We start from the raw sequence: 15446 nt of genomic DNA, 5'->3' as shown, positions 1-15446 counted from the left end.
CGTTAGGGTCTCAAGGCGCTGGGGGGGGGGGGGGGCAGCTACTGGTCGTAGAGCCATGTCTTGAGGTGTTTCCTGAATGTCAAGAGGTCTTGGGTCTGGCGAAGGTGGAGCGGTAGGGAGTTCCAGGTCTTGGCGGCTAGGTGAGAGAAGGATCTTCCTCTGGCGGTGGTGCGGCGGATGCAGGGGATGGAGGCGAGGGCGAGGCTGGCGGAGCGAAGATTGCGGATGGGGGTGTGGAAGGTGAGTCTGTCCTTGAGGTCGGCTGGGCCTGTACTGTGGAGGGCCTTGTGTGCGTGGATGAGGAGTTTGAAGGTGATCCTCTTTGACACTGGTAGCTAGTGAAGGTCTCTGAGGTGGGGGGAAATGTGGTCAGGGCGTGGGATGTCCAGAATGAGGTGGGCGGATGCTTTCTGGATTCTTTGCAGTTTTGTTAGGAGTTTGGTTGTTATTCCTGCATATAGGGCGTTTCCGTAGTCCAATCGGCTGCTGACCAGGGCGTGGGTGACAGTTTTCCTGGTTTCGACAGGAATCCACTTGAAGATTTTGCAGAGCATGCGGAGAGTGTTCTAGCAGGAAGAGGAGATGGCATTGACCTGCTGAGTCATGCTGAGTGTGGAGTCCAAGATGAAGCCTAGGTTGCGTGCGTGGGTGGTGGGTGAGGGCTCTGTTCCTAGGGAGGTGGGCCACCAGGAGTCATTCCAAGTTGAGGGGTTGGTGCCAAAGATGAGGATTTCTGTCTTGTCTGTGTTTAACTTGAGGTGGCTTGATTCCATCCAGCTGGCGATTGCGTGAAGTCCATTGTGGAGGTTGTTCTTTGCAGTTGTAGGGTCTTTCGTGAGGGAGAGGATGAGCTGAGTGTTGTCTGCGTAGGAAACTATGTTGGCGTGGTGGGTTCGTGCGATGTTGGCGAGGGGGGCCATGTAAACGTTGAAGAGCGTGGGGCTGAGCGAAGATCCTTGGGGAACTCCACAAATGATTCTGGAAGCTTCTGACAGGAACGGTGGGAGGCGGACTCTCTGGGTTCTGCCTGAGAGAAATGACGAGATCCAGTCGAGTGCCTTGTCGCGGATTCCAGCATTGTGTAGGCGTGTGCGGAGTGTGTGATGACATACCGTGTTGAAAGCTGCGGAGAGGTCCAGGAGGATGAGTGCTGCTGTTTCTCCTTTGTCGAGCATGGTCCTAATGTCGTCTGTGGCAGCAATGAGTGCAGTCTCAGTGCTGTGGTTTCTGCGGAATCCGGATTGGGTGGTGTCGAGTACCTTGCTGTCTTCCAGGAACCAGGATAGTTGGCTGTTTACAATTTTTTTGATGACCTTGGCTGGGAAGTGGAGGAGGGAGATCGGCTGGTAGTTCTTGGAGTCGTCTGGGTCTGCCTTTGGTTTCTTTAGCAGGGCGTTGATTTCTGCGTGCTTCCATCTTTCTGGGAAGGTGGCTGACTCAAAGGAGCTGTTGATGGTTTTACAGAGGTGGAGGGCGATGATGATGTTTGCCTTATTGAAGATATGGTGTGGGCAGGGGTCCAATGGTGATCCGGAGTGGATGGAGGCCGTGGTGGTGGCGGTGTCCTCTATGTTGACGGGGGTCCAGGTGTGGATGAGGTGGGTGTTGCTTGGAGCGTTGGGTTCTTGGGTGTTTGTTGTCAGCTGGTGGGTCTGGGGTTTGAAACTATTGTGGATTTCTTCTATTTTTCTACAGAAGTGGGTTGCCAGTGAGTTGCAGAACTCCTGTGATGGCAGGGGTTCGTTGGAGCAGGTCCTGGGGGTGGAGAGCTCATTGACAATGCCGAAGAGCTCTTTACTGTTGTGAGCATTGGCGTTGATGCGGTTTTTGAAGTGGGTCCTTTTGGTGGTGGGGATCAGTTGGTGATGTTTGCGTAGGGCATCCTTGAAAGCAATGTGGTTGGAGTTGGTAGGGTCAAGGTGCCAGGTTGTAATTACCTGTTTGCAGGGATGCCTACATATCATTGTAATCGGCTGCAAAGATCCTAGATTCCAGCAATCAGGGTTATAATCGGTCTGAAAAATAAAAATCAAGCCACATAGAAGCGGAATATGCTGCCCTCTATATTTCTATTTCTGTTTCTATATGCGTGATGAAAGTTCAGATGCCTACTCAACTTGGGGCCAGCTTATCTTACCAAACATATGGTGCCATGCACACCAGCCAGAGGTTTGACAGTCAGGACGAAAAGCTGCTTCTTATTCCCAGTTTTCAGTTAAACTCTGAGGGAGGAAGAGCTTTCTCACTGACAAAATCAATGATCTTGAAATTTCTCTAAGATCAACTAAGGCAACTTCCTTCCTTTACTAGCTTTAGAGGAGGAATTCATTCATACCTTTTTTAAGTGGTACATTTAGACTGGTGTCAGAAGACCTACTCAATGGGAAGTCTGTGCTGCATAAATATAATAACTGATCAATTGATAATTGATTTTCTGGGGCTCCTGCCACAGTGTCTCTCAAACAAGGTGCTTTGGTCCATTCTGTCAAAGGAAGCAGAGAGCTAAAAAAGTGTTAACATAAATGTTGCACCCTCATCATGAAAGAGAAAAGTGACATATTTAAATCAAAGCAGGTCAGTCCCGATGCCCTGGCAGGGTGTCCTATCTTATTGTGCTGGAGAGAGGATCTGGTGAAGGACAAGAAAGGCTTTGAGCTGTGAAAGAACTGAGATGTTTTCGGCTAAAATTGAGAGATTGGTAATTGGCTGGTAGTTATACAGTTCAGAGGCATATAACTTACACATATTAAGGGTGTCTGTAAAAGTCCCATACATGGTAGATACAAAATGGATTTAAACAACCTATTGGCCAGAAATGCCGACTGAACTAGCCTGAAAGGAGTGTTGGCTATATTCAGAGCCTTTCCGTTTGAGTCTCTCCAAAAAACATACCAGAAACAACAATGTAATGACAGCAGCCAAGCTGATATCTTACAGGTTGGTTTATTTGGATCTACGTTTTCTTTTTGCCTGTACACCCTTCACAAGGAAGCCTAAATGTACCAGGCTGTCATCTATCAATGAGTGCTTCACTGTAACCATCAACCTATGAGAATTAGTTTTTCTGTAAAACTGTCATTTCTGGAATATATCTAACAAAAAGTAACTGACCCTAGGTGTCTTCTTAGACACAAGCGAAACCAGGCACTCAAGAAGTCTTTCAAGTTAGAAACTGAGGTCTCCCTAAAGCACCAGCACATCCATATTTCCCCTCAGAGGAGTCCAGAGAAAGATGGAAGAAGCAATAGGTTTGCCACAGAGCAGAAGGCACAGACAAAACGATTTGTAGGTCAGATATCACTATCACAAAAAGTAATTTGTGCACCTCAGTTGTAAGAAACCTCATGGAACCTAGGCAACCGCGGGGAAATTCACTCTACCTCATTTGTGGCCAACCATGTCAGACGTTAAAATAAAAATGTGACAGGTATGATGCTTGAATTAATCTCAACAAATCGTAGTTCTTCAGGCCATATTCCAGTTCATTGTTCTTTTCCTCGCTATAGCACAACTGATAGGAGCTAGCCTTATGCAAATCAGACAACTGCTGAAAGAACCTCTGTCTTTGGAAGTTTGGCAGCATCCCTATTTTACCTGTATGGGGTAAGACCAACACTGATGGTAGCTTAAGTCTCACAATTGTTTGGGTCCTCAGTATACTTTCAGACTGACCACAATAAAGTGCAGGTCTAGGAAGGCCTAGCTGTTTGTCCCGGTCATCAGTTCTATCTTTTGACGTAGTTGTTTTTCTGACATTAGAAATCTTTCAGCAGGGCAAAGCAGGACACTTTGGCTACCAACGGCTCCACAAGGTTGCTCAGGTTGTAGACCTGTTGAAGCATTGTGTTTTAGTACCTAAATCTCAGATTTGGAAAAACTTTAAAAGTGTAACTGCCAAAATCCTCTTACAGCAGTGATCACTTTCGCCTTTTTCACTCTCAGGTTCTACATTGGGTCCCTTTTTAGGAGCTTGAAATCCTCCAGCAACGAATGGCTGAAAACATGCTGACAGCGACTCACGAGGCTCAATAACTTCTGCACGAGGTTACACTGGAGCTTTGGTTCCTAAGGCAAAATGCTCTGAGCAGGACAACCCAAAAAAATCTTGTACACCTATGTCATGCCTTTTTCGTTTAGCCTTGGCACCTTGTCCCCTTGTCCCCTTCCTCTGTAGGCTTAAAACTTTGCATAAGTTCTTCCTCGAGGCCCCAGTGCTGCTAAATCTTCAGCAAGTCTGTAACGGGTGCAAGCCACAGATCCAAAGGGGTAATAGAATTGCCTACCTGTTTTCTTTAGCACAACCAAAAATCCGGGTCTACTGAGCTAGTGAGTGTTTTTCTGGAATTTCCCTGTGGACTACTGAAGGGCAGTTTTCATGGTCTTTTAAGAGTTTGGATACAAAGATAATCAGAATACAAGGCAATAGACTTCTTCTATTGAGCTAGCAGACTCCCTCTTCTTCCTGCTGTTCCCTCCAAATCCAGTAAAGTTATAGTTTGCAGATGATGGGAACCACAAGACATAGTAGTAATTCAGCAGTAGTTGGAGGAGGGTCCTGAGCAATCCTCATTAAGGGCCTGATAATGAGTCTGGCAGTCCTGGGACCGCCAGACTTGCGGTGGCTGTTGGACCGCCGCGGCTGTGGCGGTCTTACCGCCACATAACAAGGTTGGCAGGAAGACCTGCCAACCTACCGCCGTCCCCATCAGGACCTCAGATCCTGACGAGCTGATGGCAATGCAGGCCGTAATCAGCCAGGGTGGCGCTGAAGTCAGCGTCTCCCTGCTGAATACAACCTTGTTCTTCACAAGTCTTTTCATGGTAGTTATACTGCCATGAAAAGGCTGGTGGAGAACATGTGCAGGAGGCCACAAGGCAGTGCAGGGGTCCTTCTGCCCAGTACCCTCGAAATGCACACTGTCTGGTGTGCAGACTGCGCATTTCGAGGGTGCTGGTGCCCCGTGCATGTGGCAGCATTGCCGCTGGCTCTATTATGAGCTGGCGATAATGCTGCTGCTCCTTTCCCACGAGCTAATGGTCAGGAACCTTGGTTCCCGCTCGTCAGCCCAGTGGGAAAGTTGTGATAGGGCTGGCGGAGAGGTCGCCAGTATGGCAGCGGCAACCCCATCGGGAGTTTGGCGGACTGGTGTTCCTGTCCGACAAACTCATTATCGACCCCTAAGCTCCAACCCATGTCACTTCCCAACTTTATAGCACTTCTCCAAACACTCACAAGAGGCCTTATTCTAGGGAGCTATACTAGCTCACCGCTGGTCTTCCCTGTTAAAATGCAATACCTCGCTATTCTAACCAGTGAAAAGTCTATTTACATTGGCCCTGTTCCCCTTCGATCTCTCTGACAGAAAGGAACCAGCCTAGTTGGGAAATGGTTATTTTCCAAGCTATGACCACGTTATACCTTTGCTTTTACATAAACAGCAATGCTTCCAGAGTTTCTGCCTGTGCGTTCTGTGGCCACTTGTTATCATCTTGTCCTGCTCCCCCTCACATTACTGAGATCAGTGTAGGTTGATGGTCCTGTAATTAAACGTCCATGTCTTCTTACTAGGAATCCCCCAGCAGTGCAGCTGTCACAGATGACCGTCTATTTGAGCCTGATGAGGGTGGGACGAGCTGGGCATAACAGATTTATGGGGTGCTCAGGCAGAAAGGACCACGTTTTCTTAAAATCATCTTAGGACAGTTATACCAAAATCTAGGTTCGCCAATGAATTTGATTTTTGATACCTAGTAAAATGCTACAAAGAAGACATTTCTGCATCATTCCCCACCAAGTTATCAGACTATGATTATTATCCACAAAACAGACCTCTGTAAATTTAAATTATTTTTCAGTCTGTGCAGTAAATAGCACTTTTGAGTTCTGTTACTGCATAGAGGTCTCACTCTTACATAATATACACTTAACATTGTGGACTTCCCGGCACCCTCTACCCTTCTACGGGTGACTTAACTTATATAGAAGCAAAATTTTAAACATGTCAAAAATGTTTCTTTTTGCATGCCTCTGCAACACTTCTTCAGGGGATACAAGGACACTTTTCAAAGTCACTTGTGGGAGGAAGGACACAGACATGATCACTACTGCCTAGTAGTAAGAGTGGCAAGAACACAGAGACCCTGGATTCGCACTGACACACTATGGAAGCCGATTTGGAAGATCAAGGATTTAACAACAAATTTGCTGCCGTAAGTCAAGTTAGATGCCTGTGCTATGAACGAAGCACTACCCTTATCAAGAGAATAACTCAGCAGTAGCAGATCAACATTGATGGCACTGTATTCTCCCTTTGGTGTGTCAGCTAGGCTGCCGCTGCATAACAAGGCACTGTAAATCCAGACAGCAGCAACCTAAGAGGTGGGAAGACAGTGAGTGCGATACAAAAGAAGACACAAGCAGCATAAACAGCAAATTACTGTATCATCATGACCAGCCGGGTGGCCACTTTCAAAAGCAAGCATGGACCACCTGGGCAGCCGAATGGATGTATTAGAAGATCCAAGGTAGGTCAGGGCATGCTGTACGGAACAATTTGCATACCTTGTGAAAGCTATAAACTGAACTTTGGCAAGATTTAGAGGCAAGAATCTGACTACAAGCCAATACACAAAAATGAAACCCACTTTTTTATTTGGTGAAATCTTGTTTTGGTGGACAAAACTGTTTTATCAATGGGTCAGTCCAGTAATGCCTAAAAAAGCTCTCACACAGTGGAGGGCTTGGTATACAGCAGAAAACAACATGAAGATCGTGACAAACCCAACTATAGAACAAAGGGGTTGTGTTAGTATAGACAGCAGTCATTTATGGAATGCACAGTAAAACTAATGGCTATGAATGAAAATGATACTAATAGTTAGAAATGGGGCCTCTAGTTGGCAGAGGTATTCATGCTTGTCCAAGTAGGGACCACAATCCTAGTCAGGGTAAGTCACACACAATCCAAATTATCCTGTACCCTCCCTCTGGTAGTTTGGCACTGAGCAGTCAGGCTTAACTTAGAAGGCAATGTGTAAAGTATCTGTGCAATAAATCATACTGTAACACAGTGAAAACACCACAAAAATACACCACACAGGTTGACAAAAATAGATGATATTTATATGACTAAAATAAGGTAAAAATGACACAGATCCAATAAGCACAAGTTGAAATAACACTTTTAAAAGGTTAAAAAGAGTCTTAATCCTTGAAAATAAACAGTTGCCTCTTTGTTACACACAGTACTTGGTATGTGTCAAAAATAACGACGTGCAGAGACTGCAGGGGAGGATATGCGTGGAAAAATAAGGTGTGCGTCGGATTTTCCAACACAACACAGATGATGCATCGTTTCTTTCCACTTTGCAAGGGGCTTGTGTCATTTTTCAGAGGAGCGCAGTCTTGGTTCCTCATTACGATGTGGGAATATTTTGGCACCCAGGGACGATGCAGGGAAAATCCTTGACGCGCTGGAAGAAGGCATGGGGGCTGAGTTGATCAGGTAGGCAAGCATCAAAGTTTCTGTCTCAAGGCAGGTGCTGCATCAAATTTCCACCCAGGAAGTCCGTCTCCATCATTCAGTTCAGCGATTTCTAGGTTGCAATGCAGGCTTCATGTCAATTTCGGCAGGTGGTGCGTTGATTTTCAACCCACAAGGAGTTTCCTGAAGAGATGAAGTCTGTTTGGCCCTGAAACTTCAGAAAACAAGAGACAGGCTCAATCCAAGCCCTTGGAGAGCACTTTTGGGGAAGGCAGAGTCCTTCTCAGCAAAGTCAGAGGCCAGCAGGGCAGCAGTTCTTCTCAGCAAAGCAGTCCAGATGAGTACTTTGGGAAGACAGGCAGTTCCCCTTGACAGGATGCAGGTGTAGATCCAGAAATGTCTGAGTTGGTGGGGTCAGAGACTCAGTTTATATACCCCAAAAAGTGTGGGAGACTGCAAAGAGTGGTTTTGAAGTGCACAAGTTCCCCTTTCAGTGCATTCCTGTCTGCCAGGGTCCAGTAGGGGGTTTCTCAGTCCATTGTGTGAGGGCAGGCCACTAGCCTTTGAAATATAGGTGTCAGGCCCTCCACCTTTCCAGCCCAGGAGCACCCATTCAATATGCAGATGAGTGCAGGTGTGACCGAGTGTCCTGTGTTTGTGGTTGTCTGGGTGAACTGCACAAGGAAGCTGTCAACCAGCCCAGACGTTGATTGTAGACAGGCGGCAAGGCACAGATAAACCATCAGAAGAGCAGAGAGATAGGCTCACTTTCTAAAAGTGGCATTTCTAAAAGAGTAATATAAAATCCAACCTCACCAATAGACAGCATTTTCTATTACCATTCTGGCCATGCTAAGTATGACCTGGTTACCTCTTTCCGATCAGAATATACCACTCAAAATGTATATGAGGGCAGACCTAATGCTAGTCTATGAAAGAAGCAGGCCTCACTGTAGTGGAAAATAAATGTAGAATTTTTTCACTACTAGGTCATATAAAACACGTGTAGGTTTCCTGCCTTATACCTACATAGCACCCTGCCCTATGGGTTACCTAGGGACTATCTTAGGGGTAACTTGTATGTCAAAAAAGGGGTGTTGAGGGCTTGGCAAGCACTTTTAAATGCCAAGTCGAAGTGGCAGTGAAATTGTACACACAGGCCTAGCAATGGCAGGCCTGAGACATGGGTAAGGGGCTACTTATGTGAGTGGCACAGTCAGTGCTTCAGGCCCACTAGTAACATTTAATTTACATGCCCTAGGGATATGTAGTGCACTTTACTAGGGACTTCCAAGTAAATTAAATATGTTAATTGGGTATGAGCCAATGTTACCATGTTTCATGGAGAGAGCATATGCACTTTAGCACTGGTCAGCAGTGGTAAAGTGCGCAGAGTCCTAAAAGCAGCAAAAACAGTGTCAGAAAAGTGGAGGGAGGCAGGCAAAACATTGAGGGATGACCATCCCAAGGCTGACAGGTCTAACACTATTACAGTGAAATGGAAAGATGAAGAAAAGGGAAATTCAGAAAAGGTCTTCTCAGTGTTCAACAAGCACCAAAATCTGCAGTCAGGGGAAAGACAAAAGTACACGTTTCGGGATCACAAATAAACAGCATAAACAGAGGAAAAAATGTACCAACTTAATTCCACACATATGAACATTAAATACCTGGTATTAAAGATTCTTATCTAGCTATTCAGCTGGAAGAACAAGAAAATTGGATGAGGAGATCAAGTCTATGGTTTGTTGGCATTCCTGAAAAGAGAGACCAAAACGCCTTAGTTATGGAAATAATTGAGGTTTTAATCAGAAGGTATGCGCTGCCAGGTACCAATAAGGATTTATTCCTATGCAGAGGGCATAGAGTCCCTTTTTCAACAAATTGGAATAGCACCTATCCCAGAACTAGTAAATTCTGGCAATTATAGAACTAAAGACAAAGTTCTTGCCAATGTACTGCAGGCAAAATGAGTCAAATGAGCTTTTTTTCCACACATTCAGACACGTCTCATTAAACATGGAAACCCAAGTAAAGGTTTAAATGAATGATCCCCCAGATTCAAGACATAAGGTCCTCAAGTCATTCTCCTTCCTTCCACCAGCAAAATCAAACATTCAAATAGGACTATTAGAATATCAGTTGACATTGCTTCAACCAGTGTACGTCCGTGTAAGCACAGTGAAACAGGGTCATTTCTGGTAGCTGAAACTGTATTTTCTAATGACTGAGGAAAAATAATCTTTATAAAAGTAAATTGCCTTAACAATGTAAGAAAAAAAAAAAACCTATTTTAGAATGACTTGCTAGCCGGAGCCCTACAATTATATCACATAAGGAGACCCATATTACAAAGTATTTAGAGAAAAATCAAGGTTGGTCATTCTTCAGCCTGCTGGGGGTATCATCAGCCTCAGCAGCTTGAGGAGGGGTGAAGTCTTAAAATCGAGCAGATTCATAGTAAATTACCCAGGATTATGGTTGTAGGAGGGAGGTTGCAGCACTTGAAATAAATGAACAGCAATTTACATTTCTTTGACAGTATGGACAATTAAAAAATGAACTTCTCCAAACTGCATATCTCTCAGAGGAAACCACAACATGCATTGTCCATTGCTTAATTAAAAGAAGATTGGCTGGGGTGGGGCAGTGGTGAATGATCCATGGAGGGCTGTAAACATTTCCACAAAGCAATTTACTTATTTTTCACAACGCTAACTGACGGCCTCACAGTTGGATTGTTTTTTAGTCTCTAATATTTAGTAAAATCCTTCTGTGGCATTTATTCCTAATTGTTTCTCATACCACATTGTTTTGTATTTAAAAATATCTTAGCTAGCAAAATCAAAACTATTTTATAGATGGAACTTTGATATGTCCCTACATTTAGATGCTACTTTTACTAACAAAATAAAATTTTTAAAAAGCAGGAGAAAAGATTAGGTTATGTTAAAGGAAAACATAGGGGCAAGTGAGAGAGGTCTTTAGAACTAGCCTTGAAGTGAAATAATTGCCCACTCAATTTATGTGAATTTGTGGAATAAATGTGAAATACAGGTATTATAAATTTCATTACAATAAGCTGAAGCAAAACTTAATCTATAAAATGATAAAGTGGGTTACAGAGATTTGGAAATTGCAAAAGATAAGTTAATAGAGTTTCTGATAGAGAAACATCTATTGGTTTGCCATATAAAAAGAAGGTAAATAAAACAAAATACAATAACAAACAAAAAATTCGGAGTACAAACTCTGTAACTGAAGAAACAGCAAAGATAGAAGGGATGGTACCTAAGTTGTGTTGAAGAACTGTTGGCTCCCCTAATTCAGATATCTAATCACATACTCACTGGAGGGAAAGTGCAACCTTTCGTTCATAAGGTAATTTTATTTATTTATTAAAGGCGGAAAGATTTGACAGATTTAACTCTGCTAAACATATTATAAAACATTTTTCTAAATTTCTAGCTAATGAAATACATTCAGTAATTAGAAACCTAGTACTCGTGGATCAAAATGGCTTGTTAACTACACTCAAAAATATTTTTGGGCAAAGTAATTGATCATTTTCATAAATAAGATGCCAGCTATTATTATACTTTTAGATGTTCAAAAAGCATTTGATCTTGTGAGCTGGAATTTGTTTAGTACATTAACTTCAAGTGATGGATTTTCCCTTCCTGCCCAAGAGGCTAATTGCTTCTTTATAACAGGGCACATTTGCTTTCTTGATATTAAACAGCAGGTTTGTTAAGAATATCAGCATCACACAACAGACTAGGAAGGGCTGTCTGCTATTTTCCTTGACTCTCTAGCAATTGTAAACAAGTAAATAGATAATGTTAAGCTAGCCTTGCCAGGAGCACTCAAACTTAAATTATATGCTTATGATATAGTGGTATTTCTAAGTGTAAGAGACACTGTATTAACAAATTGTTTCAGATATTTGTATTTTCGACCAATTTAGAGGGGTATAAAGAGTGAAGTGGGCAAAAACGGAGGTGCTTCTTTTTAATGCTACTTCCCAGTTTCATCTGCACTGTCTTAGACAGAGCTACATTAGAGTGTAGTGTGGTCAGTTTTACGTATTCATTGCGCTTTAGCTTCAGGCTTTAGGCCTTTGTGCACTTTGCCCTGAATATATTTTATTCATGTGCTGACAGCTTAGAGCCTCTGTGCACTTTGCTCTATATGCTTTTTATTAGGCTTCCTACTGTTATTTTTCAAATAGCCAGTTCTACGGTGTTGTTTTTTTATTCATATCACACTGTTTTGCCTACTTCAGCACTGGAGTTCTCCATAACATATTTACTCTGTGCTTCAGTCAAGGATACAGTCTGGTACATTGCCGATAGACGTGGTAAGAGTTTAGACTTGGCATTCCTGCGTAGGGACATTTTGTGATCACGATGACATGTTAGTTATAAAATCACTTCCTTGTCCCAATACACGCAAGAGGGAGATTCCGACCAGGGAACCACAACTAGACGCTGACTGCCTCGTTGCAGATGCTGAACCAAGATCACAGGTCTTTGCTCAGGTATGAGGGCTGATGTCTCCACAGTGATTCTAATAGGCAAGCTAGAAGCTTAACATGCTGTGCTCTAGATAAAACAAGCAGAGGGAGAGTAGAAACTGTTTGACAATATGATAGCTTTGTTCTTATGTTTTACTCTCCTGGTAACTATTACAATCCTACTGTGTTGTATCGTTCTGGTTATTGCGGCTCACGCCTTAATATATAAAAAACAGTCGTTTTATTTTAAAACATTATATAAAACTTATACTGTCTTTGTCATTTGTATATGAGATCATATTGGAAATAAGAGAGTTTGTTTGGATCTGAGTAACCACGACTTCCCTGAGAAGTTCCAAAGATGTCATGCGCTCGGCTGCCGAATCATTCCTTCCTCATGGGAGAAATGAGGCACTGCTAGTTAGCCGGAGCAAAAACCGGATTGAGGGTGACAGAGTTCTTTACACGTGGGTCAGACTCAGTCCCCCACACCGTTATAGATCCTGCTACCTAGAAATCCAGTAGTCTCATTTAGAATAATGAGAGCCCACGCGACATGGCGCCGCCAACGTTTGGTCTGGCTCTAATGTTTAGGTACGACTGACTCTCTTGGTCTCATATATATTTTGACTCCTCAGTTCCGTATACGGAGACGTCCGTGGGGCTGAGGCTTTCCGCCACCACGGGATAGGTGCTTCCTATTGCTTAGTGGTTGGTTGTTCAAGCTTGAACTTTGAAAGGAAAAACCCCAATATTGGTGTGCCTTCTCTGACCTGAAGCTATTTTTTATAAAATGGCGAATCCTAATGTAGTGAATATAGCAATTAATATGCGTCATCCGCTCACGGGACATCTGTTGACACATGGACTGACAGTCCAGGGGGGTCCAGTCACTTTTGTGGTGGACGCCCATGCAGCCTTTAGAACGGAACTTTTTTATTCTTGGGTCGGATTTCCAGCAGTGGATGGGGGAACAAATACTTTTCACGAATACACTGTTGCGAATGTCCCTGGACAATACAGGGCTTACGCTTATTTAGAAATACCTCTATCTTATCAAGAACACCATAATTGGCTTGATGGCGCCCTCCCACACTCAGTAGCACAAGTTAGGTTAGGTCCACTGAGTAATGATGGTCCTACCTGGCCTTTATTGGCTACATATACACCTCATCCTGCGGTTGCTCAATTGGCAGTGGTTGAAGTTCGTCGTTTGTATACAGAATTAACGGCTACATATAGACGATTAGTTCAGTTTGTCATGCAGACACTAAATACGAATGCAGCGCGTGCTGCTCCAGCGCACCCACAGGCTGTGGTTCCGGGTATTAATCCGCCCACTGTACACTCAGTTATGGGTAAAGTACCGGCTAAACGAGAGGAGACTCCATTTTGGCTGGCGCAAAAAATTAATACGCTGGAAGCAGTATTTCCCCATACGGGACCTCAGGATAAACATAGAATTTTGACGATGTGTTTGCGGTACGGGATGGTTCCCCCGGTGGACCTTTGTAATACCTGGGGCACGGTGTTTGCCGCGCTCTACACTACGGCACACGGTACACCGACATTAGCTAATTTACCGGACGTGCTTAAACAGATTCAGGATGAATATGGGGCTGCCCCTGCCTTGGATTTGGGCATGCAGTTGCTGGGCAATTTTGCCACAGTTTCTTCTATTATTTTGAGTAATCTCAAAGGAGAGGCAGTAGCACTAGCAGTGCGAATGCGTCTTCGGGATGTTCCACTGCTTAATCAGGAGCGGGAGCTTCCGAGAATAATAGCAGAAACATATTCTAGTATTGGTTGTGATAGCCTAGGGGCTAGACCACAAAAACCCCAGTTACAGGGTAAAAATAATAAAGAGAATGCTAAACAGCAACAACCTGAGGGTTCGAAAAAGCGCTGGGAAAAGAAACAGCAAACACCTAAGAAAGATGGTGGGCAGTCTCCGCAACCGGAGACCCCACAGAATAAGTATAATCTCAGGAATAGGGATACTTTGAAGACACCTGATAGATATCAATATACTGATACACGCCAATCTCGTTCCTTTCAGGACTCCTCGGAAAAGAGAAGTGAGAGAGGTGGGCGGTCAGAGTGGAGGACGGAGTACGTGAAACAGAGACAGGATTCACAACGCTCAGCGGAGGTTTCTATTAAACAAGAAGAGAAACCGCTGCAACAAAAACAGCAATTTAAAAAGAAGAAAGTGGCAGCAGTCTCAGTTAGACATGCCGCTCAAGAAGAGAGTTCTCTTGACGAACAAGACGTGGGCGTTAGCTCTGTTAGACAGCGCGGCAGAGGTCACAATAGTTCGCCGGAGTCTTCTAGAGCATCTGGAGGTGAAAGCAACTGATGACTTCATACAAGTCGAGACGGCGGATATGCGAGTCTCTGATCCTGATAGAGTATATGAAGTGACTCTACGATTGGAAGGGGACATTGACCGTATTGTAAACGCCATTTTTTGGGACCATGTGGTAAAATCATATGATGTTCTGCTGGCCGAACAAGATTGGCCACCTGACTTTGTTCGCGACTGTCCGGTTGGGGAGGAGGTTATTACACCTTCCTTCTCACCACTTGTTCCGAAAGAACTAGCGGAGTCCTATAGTAAATCATGGGCTCTAGCACAAGCTCCCGCCTTGTATAGAAATAATGTGGGATGGGACAGACAATCACCTTATCATGTAATTCCAATAAAGGGCGAACGTCAGCCACAACCGCAGTATCCTATCAAATTTGAAGCTAGGGCATCGGTTAGAAAAATTCTTACACAATTGGAGTATCAGGGTGTAATTGAGCCCTGTGTCTCGCCGATGAATAATCCCTTGTTTCCGGTAGCTAAACCGGACCATTCATATAGGATCGTGGTGGATTACCGACATTTGAATAGTCATACACGCACATATGCAATAGAGAATTCACACAGCGCAGCGCTTATGAATAATATAGTGCGTAAAAAATACAAGACAACATTGGATATCTCGAATGGATTTTTCTGCCAGAATATAGCGCCCGAGAGTCGGGACTATACCTGTTTCAGTGCGTTTGGCTCTCAGAAATTTTTTTGTCGTTTGCCTCAGGGGTATAAGAATAGCCCAGGACTGTTTTCGGCTCGTGTAACTGAAATGCTGCATGAGTTCGACCCTGAAGCGTTATCATATGTCGATGACATATATCTGACAGATGATGAGATTCTGCAACATCTAAGGCGTGTATCGCGCATTGTTGTGGGGTTTGCTGATATTGGCTATAAATTTAATTTTAAGAAATCAAAGATTGCCTTCCTCAGCGTAATTTTCCTGGGATATGAGTTGTCGAGTGAGGGCAAGAGCCTAGCGCCACATTTTTTGGAGAAATGTGCTTTATTGCAGCCTCCTAATACGGTTCGGAAGCTCCAGTCCTTGTTGGGGTTTCTGAATTTTGGCAGAACTTACATT

General features: G+C 44.0%; 1 protein-coding gene across 2 annotated transcripts in view; it reads right to left on the bottom strand.

The window, feature by feature from the left end:
- RAB27A (RAB27A, member RAS oncogene family) overlaps window positions 1-15446 on the bottom strand; it is a 520171-nt gene that overhangs the window by 409158 nt on the left and 95567 nt on the right. Inside the window, exon 1 of one of the 2 annotated variants that reach the window (XM_069222439.1) lies at window positions 9155-9242. The exons of the other annotated variant lie outside the window; for it this stretch is intronic. The gene's annotated coding sequence lies outside the window, so the exon portion shown is untranslated. Of the gene's footprint in view, window positions 1-9154; window positions 9243-15446 lie in introns of those variants that run through there. 2 annotated transcript variants of the gene reach the window in all.

The sequence above is a fragment of the Pleurodeles waltl genome, chromosome 3_1 (assembly GCF_031143425.1).
Source record: "Pleurodeles waltl isolate 20211129_DDA chromosome 3_1, aPleWal1.hap1.20221129, whole genome shotgun sequence".
NCBI lineage: Eukaryota > Metazoa > Chordata > Amphibia > Caudata > Salamandridae > Pleurodeles > Pleurodeles waltl.
This window is presented reverse-complemented; position numbering and strand designations above follow the sequence as displayed.